Raw genomic sequence first — 12,923 nt, 5'->3', positions numbered from 1 at the left:
CTATTTCCCAGTACCATTCAAAGGGTTGCATTCGCACCGACAGTGTGTACTAAGAAGTGACGTAAGCCGGTCGACAGCGACGTCATTTGTGCGTGGCGTTCAACAACAGAAACAAAGAAGAACAACATTAACAACAGGAGGATGGAGGACGCTGTGATCGGAGCTGTGTTTTTGTTGTGTCTCGGGGGTTTCACAATAATAGACATGGAAAGTCGACATATACGTAAAGCGATTGAAAGAACGGAATGGAGGACTAAGAATCTCCAACGACAACTGGCAGTGCTACATTTGCTACAAGTGCCTGCACTTCAGCGTCCGTCCATCTATCGCTGTTCTCCATACTTGCGAAATTACCAGTTGTGCTGGTTAGACCCTGCTCCGGAGTAGGAGCTAATTTGGTTCTCGAAAAAGGCAGTCCGGTTCTAAAATCGCACCCAGTTCCGGCGGTGCAAAAACGCCAAAAAATAGATTCTCAATAAGTGCTTGATCATATGGAATTGAAAGTTTAATGACATTCATAAGCTTTTTAACTTACATGAAATAATCATTTGTTTGATTTGCTAAGTTTATTAGCAAACATTAACAAGCACATTATCTCATGTTTATAACTCTGAATATATTCTGAATATATACTAACTAATGATCCATTATGCATTATTTAATGTTTGTTAATGATTTATTAATGAAAGTTATTATAAAGTGTTACCGAATATATATATATATATATATATATATATATACACTACACACACACACACACATACAGTATATATATATATATATATATATACACACATACAGTATATATATAGTTAATATAACAAACTGGATGACAAGTTATTTCCTACTGCTAAATTCTGAAAAAACAGAGGTGTAAAATATTGGACCAAAAACCTCCGCATGTAATAACCTTGAACACTGTCTAAAGCTAAATGGCTGCTTTGTCAATTCTCCGTCATCAGTTAGAAACCTAGCTGTGCTATTTGATCTTTCCTTTGAAAACCATGTTTCTAGCATTTGTAAAACCACATTTTTTCCATCTTAAAAATATACATAAATTACAACCTATGCTCTTAATGTCAAATGCAGAAACGTTAAGTCATGCGTTCATGACCTCAGGGTTAGATTATTGTAATGCTATATTTGGCTGTCGCTCTGCATGCTTAATAAACTGGTATAAAATGCAGTAGCTAGAGTTCTTATTAGAACCAGGAAGTATGACCAAATTAGCCCAGTTCTGTCAACTCTGTACTGGCTTCCTATTGAACAATGTATACATTTTAAAATCTTGCTAATTACTTATAAAGCCCGGAATGGTTTAGCTCCTCAGTACTTGAGCTGGGAACACTTCCCATAACACCCGATGTACTCGTTACATCATAAGAAGAATGGCATCTACGCTAATATTAGTCTTTTCATTCTTATTCCGATGTCACCGTAGCCACCCAGATGCAATCCATTTTCAGACCAGATGGTGGATCAGCACCTAGAGACAACCTCTACCTGAATGTCAGTGGAGACCATGTCAACTAGATGAGCACCAGAGACAGATCCCCTGCGAAGACTTTGTCAACTAGATGGCCATCAGGACAAGACCATGGGAACCAGACGTTTACCTATAGTGTCTTGTCCTAAGAACACACTTTAGTTTTGCATACAAAAGTTTTTGCATAAAAGGTTTTTCATACAATGTATTTTAATAACATCTTGAATATGTCACATTTTAAACAGACTGTTCATGTTTGGATGTGTTAAAACATGAGGGACATTTAACACATACGACCACAAATAATCACTAAATATCAGTATCACATGATTTCAGAAATCATACTCTGTTATGGTTTTTGTCCTCCTGGACCTGTTTCTATTTCCTATCCACTTTATGGGTGAACTACCACTTTAAGGTGTTTTACAAGCAGAATTAAAGATCTGACATAAAATAATACCCTTTTTATGAACTAAGATACCACATAGTGTTTTAGTTTGACAAGAAAAAGCAATAAAGCAGCAGCGTACAGTTAATAAAAATAACTTAGAATTAATTAGGTGTAGTTTCTTTGTATGGGGTTTAAATTAATCTTTTTTTCTTGTTTATCTGGAAAGCTTTACAGTCCAGAGACAGAGTGGAAGTAAACCAAGGGGAACACAAGCAATTTATAAAAAAGATAGATTTCATTTACAACATTAATGGATTGGATGGAGAAGCCAACAGCTTTTCAGCTTGCACACAAACCTTAAACGGCTACTGATGTCTGACAATGGAAAGACATTTGAAATGCATAGAGATTGGTGCAATGGAAGAGGGTATCTGCGGTAGTTGATATCATTTTTGATTAGTACACTGTCAGGGTGATATTCACATGACCGTTGGACTCCCCAACATTGCTTTCCCAGGAGCCAGATGGATATAGTGATCCCAATCACTTACCAATATTCAACAGTTAATATTTCATTACTTCCAACCTGCTTCACGATCAGTTTTTTCACACTCCATTACTTAGTGATGTGACTCAAAGACGAAAGATTCACTCAGATTCACAATGTTCTCTCCAGCAAGGCTGAGGTTTTTCTATACTGATTTAGCATTAACTTTCAGGGAGGATATTAAAGTTGCATCAGTGTAAATTACATGTCTGTCTCAGGAGCGCAAGGAAATTAACTTTAAGGTAGGAGACCTTGGAACTGTTAATACAACATGCTACACATCTAATAGCTTAAAATGAAGACTACTGCTGAAAACATAATTTCTGTTTTGCTTTATGAACTTTAATCTGAAAAAAAAAAGGATCACTGTGACTATTAACAGTAGCTTAACAAACATCAATCAAACTTGGCACACTCTTCAGTCTTTTATGACTACATATAATTTATTTTACTTTTTTTTTTTTTTTTTACACTGTAAAAATAGTAAATGAAAACCTTACCGTAAAGGTATTCACCCAAAGGTATTCACCCAAAAATTTAAATTTGCTGAGCAATCTCTCATCCTCAGCCATCCAATATGTAGATGAGTATGTGTCTTTATCAGAACAGATTTGTAGAAATTTAGCATTACATCACGTTCTTACCAATGGATGCTCTGCAGTGAATGAGTGCCGTCAGATTAAGAGTCCAAACAGCTGATAAAAACATCACAGTAATCCACAAGTAATCCACACAAATCTAGCCCATCAATTAACATCTCAAGTGAAAAGCTGTGTTTGTAAGAAATTTAGATGTTACCATTTTTTACAAGTGTAATTTAAGTTTATTTAGTTTTTATTTTAGTTTTAGTATAGTATTGCCAAAGTTACATTGATCAGTTTTAATTAATGATAATAACAACATAACAACCACATAGAACAGTCTTGCAACTTCCTAGCAAGGCCATCACAAGTATTCAACATGAGGCTTAAATAACCTTCAAACTGTTTTAATCATGTCCTGACATTTTTTTCTTCTTATTCAGAAGAATAAAGTGCAAAATAAGTATTCTGATGATTCACCAGACCTTTAAAAAAATCATTATATTAACCCTCTGGCATTTCCTTCCCACAATTTTACTTGCATTGTAATATTGCGATTTCACTGTGGTGAGTTTATTGGTTCATTATTACTATATATGTTTTGAAAAGTACCCAAACTAAGTCCTTCTTTCATAGTCACTGCATGTTCTAAAAATAATTCAGAGAGAGCACCACACACTTCATAAGCGTTGGAAGTGGCACTCTGTGACAGAAGAGCTTATTTGAAAACTTCCTTCTCTGTGATGAGGCATAGCATTTCAGCCCACTTGCATAAATTACATTAAAAATAGATATTCTAAAAGAGTTTTCCAGAACCACAAGCCCAACTGTCATGCCATCATTATTATCTTATCAGACCACCCTTTGAAATGCCCCTTGTGATATGTATAATTTGCATAAATATAATATTTAAACACACACCACATAATTTCTACAGTATAGAGTTAGTTCATATAACTTGAAAAATAATTGCATGGCTTTTTTGAGCTTAATTAATTTAAATAATATTTAATTATTAATTACTTTTTAATTATTAACACCATACAAGTATGTAGTTCCTGCGTATGCACCTTGTGTTTCGTGCACTGATTGAATCTATGGTGGCATGGCAAAATACAAAATTTTTCTTTGTAAGTTGTAAGCTGTAAGCTTTGTCACAAAATGATGGTAAAAAACATATCTACTGAGTTCTCATTAAGTGCAGCACACAAATACAAAAAACACACCTGTGTAGTATGATTCACAAAAGTATGACCTAATACCTCTTAGTGAATCGAACACATACACTGCCACTTGACCTAGATTCACAAATTACTTGTTTGACATGAAGCTCTTACTGATTCGTTAAAAAAAAAATTGCAAGGTATCCATTTGAGTCAAATGAAACCTTCTCTGAATGAACTCCGTCAGAGAGGTTACTTAATTAGCATACACTCACGGGCCACTTTATTAGGTAGCCTACACCTTGCTAGTACCGGGTTGGACCCCTTTTTGCCTTCAGAACTGCCTTAATTCTACGTTGGCACAGATTCAACAAGGTGCTGGAAACATTTATTAGAGATTTTGGTCTATACTGACATGATAGCATATTGCAGTTGCTGCAGATTTGTTAGCTGCACATCCATGATGCAAATCTCCTGTTCCACCACATCCCAAATGTGCTTTTTTGGATTGAGATCCTGTGGCAGTGGAGGCCATTTTAGTGTATTGAACTCATTGTCATGTTCAAGAAACCAATTTGAGGTGATTTGAGCTTTGTCCTGCTGAAAGTAACCATAAGATACGTACACTCTGGTCATAAAAGGGATGGACATGGTCAGCAACAATACTCAGGTGAGCTGTTGTGTTTCAACAATGCTCAATTGGTACTTAAGCCTAGTTCACACTACATGACTTAAAACGTTGGCAGATCGCTGTGCTGTCCAGACTACATGACTTGCTGTCTGTCTTAAAGTCGTTGTAGTGTTCACACTACGCGACACTACATAAATGATCCGCAACAGGGGATCACACACTACACGAGCTGACAACAACTCTGTCACCCAACGACTCATTGGCTGTAGCTCGTCTCCACACCTGACACCACGTGATGTCAAGTCGGCCGACCGGTCCAGATATTTAGCATGACAGATATTCGTTTGGCATTGGCGACGCGTCAGTGAGCCTCTTTGATGCGTTGTTGAGTAGTTCACACATAAAGATTGCCGAGCGCTGATCACCCACTGATTTTCCCCTGATCACAGCCCGACCTGTCGGCGAGCTTGTTAACTTGCAAATCAGGCTTAAAACCCTGTAGTGTGAACTAGGCATAAGGGGCCCAAAGTGTTTTAAGAAAATAACCCCCACAACATTACACCACCAGAAGCATCCTGAACTGCTGATACAAGACAAGATGGATCAATGCTTTCATATTGTTTATGCCAAAATCTGACCATACCATCTGAATGTCGCAGCTGAAATTGAGACTCATCAGACCAGGAGACCTTTTTCCAATCTTCTATTATCCAATTTTGGTGAACCCATGCTAATTGTAGTCTCAGTTTCCTTTTCTTAGCTGACAGGAGCCACTCCTGTCCCAATGTGGTCTTCTGCTGCTGTAGCCCATCTGCTTCAAGGTTCGATGTGATGTGTTTTCAGGGATTCTCTTCTGCAGACCTTGGTTGTAACGAGTGGATATTTGAGTTACTGTTGCCCTTCTATAAGCTTGAACCAGTCTGACCATTTTCCTGTGACCTCTGGCATCAACAAGGCATTTTTTGTCCACAGAACTGCTGCTCACTGGATATTTTCTCTTTTTGGACCATTCTCTGTAAACCCTATCAATGGTTGTGAAAATCCCAAAATCTGTCACCATTTTAACATAGGAACAGGATGAACCAACTCATCCTGACATCACAAGACAAAAAGTTACTAAAAGCGACAAAAAAAAATCAATACTATTTCAATAAATCTGTTAAACTATGCAACCATAATTATTAAGCCTCAATGCAGCATGAAGGGAAGAGGGTGAATGTGCACAGAACCACAAAACTTATTTTTTTTGTAATATAATCCTATTCAACTTTTCAAAAAAAGCTCAATGCTCATGTTTGTCCAACTTACAAAAATCAGAGTATGCTGCAATGAAACACATGAATTGTGTTACAAGTAAGAACTTCGGAATATAAAGTACACAAAAATAACTACTGTACTTAAGTAAATCTTTAGCTATTTTTTAATCATTATTTACATGATATAAAAATCAGGTTTACAATATACAATAACATAGTGTTTTAATTTGTATTAGTGAACATCAATATGATGAAGATGTTGGAGAAATTCAGCTAAAAACTGACAGAAAGAGTCAGAAAGTAAATCTATGTGCACCCAGAAACTAATTTCACCCTCTGTCACACGTTTAATCAAAAAGAGTGTATCATATTTCATGCATCTCATTTCTGTGATGGAACTTTGAATTTTTGTTCCTCTAAAAATGCAAGTCAACAAATAATTCCCTGCAAGTGAAACAGAACTGGAGCGAATACATCAAGAGGATCTACAGCAGACAATGAAGATCCCTAGGCCAGTCTTTCCTCTATGTCTCTCTCCTTTCATCCTCTTCCTCCCCTTCCTCTTATCAAGCCATTTTAAAGGTTCGGTGTTTTTTGGATGTGATATTGATGGGAAATCACATCAGAGTGTCATCACTACTGTAACGCTGATTGATGACCGTGGGAATGCAAGGGAGGAAGGGTTAACTTATACAACAACCAGTGGATGCTGGATGACCATACTTCTCATCACTGCAGTTTCTCCACTGCTTAAGCAGAAACACATGCTGATGACAAAGGAATGAGAGCTGTTTAAGCCACAAATAATCTCACATTGTATGTGTACTGCTAATCATTTATGTACAGTATTTAAATTACAAATAAACTCAGTCATTTGGATATGCCTAATCATTCTTATATTTATACAATAATAGTAAAATAATAGTAATAAAATAATACAATAATAGTATAAAAAAACAACAACAAAAAAAGTATGAATTTAGCAAATGTTAAGTCAAACTGTTTTGGTATATTTTAGCACTGAATACCAGATGTACAGAACAGCTGATGTTTATTTATATACATGTGTATTTTATTCTCATAACTTTATTTTTTATTATATGTGTTGTTGTTGTTGTCTCTGCATACTGGAAGTGTCTTCTGTCACCAGAACAAATTGCTTGTGTGTGCAAACATACTTGGCAATAAAACTCTTTTAATTCTGATTCTGATGTGTTTTATGTAAAGTTAATCCCTAACACTAACTTTCACGGTTTGTTTTATGTAACATTTCATTTTGATACCATGTATAAATAAGTGATAAAAATGAATGATTGTCATCAATCTGTGTATCATTCGATCATTCGTTTTTTTATTTAATATTGAAAGTAGAAAAATTAGAAAAAGGCTCCTTTTTTGTTTTTTTTTTTCCAAAAATTGAAAAAAGAGAATTCGGCTTAAATTTTATACTTGCCAATTTAATGGCAGAGAATGGTGACTTTAGGTTTTGTTTGTTGTTTTTAAGCGGATGCATATCTGTCGTAAAATAATTATATGCATCTCGTGGCGTATATTCCAAGCATTCTGAAGGTATCATGAGGGTTTGGTGAGAAACAAACCGAAATGGCAAGCTATTATATTTTATGAAAATCTTGCGTTGCAGTGCGAGTGCGCAGTAGCTCACGCTGCGCACAAGTGCATATCCTTTTGAGATATCAATTATAATCAATTTTAATAAAACACAAGACTACATTATAAAACTCTAACAGTAGGCTATTTAATATCTGTTGTTCTCCGGTTTTCTGTCAAAATGACAGTTCTTGCATGAACATTATAGGCCTATATATACCCAAGCCAATTTATTATTCCTTCCTTTTGTTTTAGTGTTTAAAATATTTATTTTGAAACTAATTAATTAATTAAACAAACAGACTTAATGGGTGAGCATCTATGACAGCTGTCATATCATACCCTGCCATGCCCAGCTGATGCAAAGAATAGAATTTATATCTACACAGAAGAAAGCCCTGTCTAGATTCTGCCCCAGTATGAGTTGTGTCAAGCTATTCATTAGCCTGTTTGTTTGATGAAAAAAGATGAAATGTAGTTGCAATAAATGTGTTAAGAATCAATACAACTGCAGCAGCAGAGGACTATTATTCTGCTGTGTGATACTGCAGAAGAACTGATGATTGCACGGTTTGATCTTCGGCTGACCAATCAGCAGAAAGGGCTGTTTAATTCCCGCCCACGTGTAGAAATTGAATATTCAAGCTGTTTATTAATTGTTCTACCCCTGAACGAAAAACGAAAATATAAGCTGAAACGAAAAAGGAGCCGTTTTCTCATTTTTCTACTTTCAATATTAAATCAAAAAACGAATAATCGAATGATACACGGATTGTCATCATTTTGGATTTAGATGTAGTTATTTGGGTTTACTATTCACAATATAATTATTTTGTTTTGGTTAGGGTACTCCCATGTTTTTTTTTTTCAATTTGAATATGCCAAATGTCCGACTTGAGGGTACAAGTCCCATACTGCATCTAATTTTGCCTAATTATAATATACGCCTTTAAAGTATGTACTATTTTTGTGAAGAAAAAGTACACATTTTTTAGTGTATAGTAGAAGAGTAGGCAAGCTTTGTGACATACTATCACATCATACAATTGCGTTTTTAATGAATGCTCTGTCGCATAGTTATGCCCCGGGCAAGGACCTCATCGGACCCACTCATCATAATTATATCACATGGAATTGATCTTACAATACACTCAAACACAACTATTAAAAAAGGTTCAAATATTCACTGATGCTCCCAGTGTTCAAACTATACCGTGGACTTTGGGGGAGCCCACTTGTTTGTTTTTTTTTATAAGGGGCTTGCGCGTGCCTCAAAAGAGGGCTTACAATGACTTACAAAGATACATAACAGCTACAAGTGTATTCACTACTTGCTTTATGCAAGCACTATATAGGATAAATCACTATACAGGATTTACCCTATTATACTTTATCGACACAAATTGATAGGTGAAACAACAAACAGCCACCCACAAATAGTCTATAAACAAAGCATCAGGCTGTCTTTGAGTTCACATGAACAACGGTTAAGTTACTCATCGTCAGGCTACAGAAGAATACCATAATTCCTCCGTTCAATTAGGCCTAAGACATCGAGAGTCACGCAGACCTATAACAACCCAGCCACAACACATAATTGCGAATAACATGCCTTACCTTAACACAGAATCGACCAGAGTCCAACATTTATATTTTTTCTACGAATCTTTGAGTTAACATGTACTAAACATGAGTGGAATTTGCACCGCAGCGCCCCCACACCTTGATGCTCATGACAAGATCAGCATGCATAATTATCTTTATTGAAGTGAATTAGGTTTAAATCGCTGTCATGCATGCATGAATGAATTATATTTTTGCAATTTTACACATAATAATCCACGATGATCACATTGCACAAAACTGAAATTGCACGTCAAAATAACATTGTCAATATTTTTTGAGACCCCCCAAAATTTCACAAATCACGTTTTCAGGGGAGCCCATGTCTGTCTTGTGGACTAAATGTAAACATCTTTTATGTAAAATATCTTACTCAGGACAGTACTAAATAAAAAAATAACATGCATTTTGTATGATCTCCCTTATTTTGTTAAAATTACTCACATTTTCAGATTCTGCAAGGGGTTCACAAACTTTCAAGTGGCACTGTATATATATATATATATATATATATATATATAATACACATAAATGACTAATAGCTACGCAAATTATCACAGGAATTAGTCATTCATGTGTAATGTATTTTACCATAAGATACATTTGAGTAATGTATTGTGTGTGGTGTTAGGATGGCACACTATATTAAATTTGCAAATGAATATAGATAAAACACAGAATAAAAAAATGCATGCTACAAATGCATAATGCGTGTAATTTAAATGAATACCTGTAACAGATAGATAAAACTAATTTGGAGGTCACTTTACAATACAGTATGAAAAGAATGAGTACTGCAGAAATGAGCAAGGAAATCATGCACATTTGTCTCATTTGTGATAAGCTATCTAGCCAGCAAGTATAAACAACCCTTTTCTACTAATCATGTATTCCAGTCAAATGCTGAAATTTGTGTAACGCTTGGTGAGTAAAGTTACCTGTTGAGAATGAACTATCATCCCTCCTGAGGAGTCGGCATCTCTTTTCTGGAGGCTTCTCATAACCGAGGAAAAGAGTAGGGTATGGGTTGTCCTCTGTCGGTTTTTTTTTTGCCACAAAGTGAAAAGAGCATACATAAAGCATTTTGGGGGGCTTCTTTAAGTTCAGGTTTTTGAGCCAGTTTTGCTTAGCTTCGTCTTCTATAGGAAGGCGATGAAAACTGTACCTTCTCTCGCAAGTGCATTCCGCTCTAACTTTAGGTTTGTGTATATAGCACTGTTCTTTAAGCCACAAATTAAGCTTCGTCTGGATATAAGTGCATCCACGGACAGCACAGGTTGTTCCAGAGCTTTGTAATGCCATTTTAATATTTTCCCGCCTGAAAAACAAACCGCACACAAACAAAACATTTCACCATCGGTGCAACTCATTCAATGCTGCTACTACTTCCGCCAGAAGTTATACCCATAACCGTTTTTACAGCAGTGCCCCCAGGAAAAATGTGGATACAGTTCTATTTCTGCGAGTGAATTGTACTATCAAATACATATTTTTATTATACTGCAAATATGTCATACTGTTGGGCTTGTTTGCCACCTTTGACACAGTGAATCAGTAGATAATTCTGTCAGCCTTTTCCACCCTAGGCATCATGGGATTTGCATGCTGTTGATTTGTGTCACAGGTAGATATTTCAGGGTACATATTTCATCTTGGAGCAGAGCAATGTCAAAATTACATTACAAAAAAAAAAGGAGGGGGGTACCTCAGGGTTCGCTACCTGGCCCCCTCCTCTTCTTAATGTACACAACATGACTGAGACCTTACATCCAGGAACATGGATTTTCTATCTCTGCTATGGCAACAAGATGTAGCTCTGCTTTTAGTTCCAACCTGGCTGTTTGTTTAGTAGACATCTCCAACTTTTCCTGGCCAAGACAGAGCTTCCTTTTCAGCTCTAACTGAAAGTTATCAGTTAAAAAACATGGAACTTTCTGATTAAATTAGTATGCATATGGGTAGTGTAACATGTGTACATGTTGTGAGCAAGAGCATATCTTTTATAGAAATCTATATACATTCCCGCGGTAGTTAGAATGATGCAAATAGTCTTGCCTTGTGACAGAATCGTTACATTGATAGTTTCCAAAACAGATTATCTACAAGCACTTGGAGGTGGTTTAAAGCCCACACAAGCTATTCACTGTGAAATAAATCCACATTCTGATTGTTTTTACTGTCTTTCAACAAGATTATCATGCTATGCCTCAATTAATTGTGACTCATTCATTTTAATTGTGTGAAGTGTGCAAATCCTAAGCAGTCAAACCACTTCTGTTGCCCACAGCTCCTTTTTCCTGCCAGCAGTGGTTTGCGGTTGCTGGCAATTTGTAATACAGTAAATACAACCCAGGCTATCAATACTCATCTGTGCACATTATTGATGCATTCAGCTGCTGCAACTTTGACTTCACATAAAACATCAGGTATGATAGTATAGATGGCCAATATATAAAATATTGATATAAAAACAAAAATGCTAGAAATGCTAGAATTTTTTTTTTAGACAAAAAGACCATGCAGTTCTATACATCTCTGCTTTAGCTGTAATCAGACTGATGAAAAACATTTTTGCATAGAGGATTTTATGCTGAAAACAATGCTGGGTAGGCTTATGTGTGGAAGCACAAGGGACATATTTGCTCAGGGATCATTTACATTTTTGACATGGCCATTGCTAAAAATAATCACGCAGGTGGGTGGATAAGCTTGCTGCAAAAGACAGTACAAAGAGACAAGTGGGGCTTTGATGGAAGTGAGAGCCCCTATTTTCATTTTGGACACCTGCAAGTTCTTTGAGAAATGCTTACAAGTGATTTCCATGACATCTGTATAATTCTGATACTTTGCTGTTCACAACATTCTTGTGAATTTACCAAACTGTTATGAACTTTACAGACTATATCATCCCTGTCCTTTAAACAATAGTTCTGTTTCAAAATGCAGTTCATACAGCATGCAGTTACATAGTGTTTTAATTTGTATTTGTGTGTATGGTATGTGAGAACATGATTATGATGAAGACGGTTGAGAAATACTGCTACAAACTAGACAGTACATTCCTGATGCATTTTTTTTTTCTCTCTCCAAAAGATAAACTGTATACTGCCTTCCAGGATGCTTTCTTTTCACCAAAATTGAAGGCAGCATCATATATATCCTTTCTGGTAAGCCAAATTATACAGCAAGTTTGTTAACATTGCTTAAAGGGGTCATATGATGCGATTTCAATTTTTCCTTTCTCTTTGAAGTGTTACAAGCTCTTGGTGCATAAAGACCTGTAAAGTTGCAAAGACTAAAGTCTCAAATCCAAAGAGATATTCTTTATAAAAGTTAAGAGTCAGCCACGCCTACCTAAAACGGCTCGTTCTAACACGCCCCCACATATCTACATCACTATGTGGGAAGATTTGCATAACGCTGCCCAAATGTTCACGCAAAGAAAGAAGGCGTAACTTTTATTCTCGCTGTAGTATTGTTGTTGCAGCCACCATGTCGTGAAGGCGCTGTGTGATTCGTTGTGAAAGCGAAACTATTTTGTTTGGCCTTCCAAAAGAGGACGATATCTGCTTCGTCATGCCTGGAGCTGATCCATGCTGGTCGCTGAGGAAATACTACAACTTTGCGCTGTGGATCG

General features: G+C 36.2%; 1 long non-coding RNA gene across 1 annotated transcript in view; it reads left to right on the top strand.

Annotated features, from left to right (window-relative positions):
- The first annotated feature begins 5,088 nt into the window (after positions 1-5,088).
- The window catches only part of LOC107655797 (uncharacterized), a 10,597-nt gene continuing 2,762 nt past the window's right edge, over positions 5,089-12,923 (top strand). The window contains exon 1 of the long non-coding RNA XR_001630491.1: positions 5,089-5,159. This is a non-coding gene — a long non-coding RNA (uncharacterized LOC107655797). The remainder of the gene's footprint in view (positions 5,160-12,923) is intronic.

Source organism: Sinocyclocheilus anshuiensis, unplaced genomic scaffold (assembly GCF_001515605.1).
Source record: "Sinocyclocheilus anshuiensis isolate Anshui unplaced genomic scaffold, SAMN03320099.WGS_v1.1 scaffold1185, whole genome shotgun sequence".
NCBI classification, from domain to species: Eukaryota; Metazoa; Chordata; class Actinopteri; order Cypriniformes; family Cyprinidae; genus Sinocyclocheilus; species Sinocyclocheilus anshuiensis.
The sequence above is the reverse complement of the archived record's forward strand: the minus strand, read 5'-3'. Positions and strand labels throughout refer to the sequence as shown.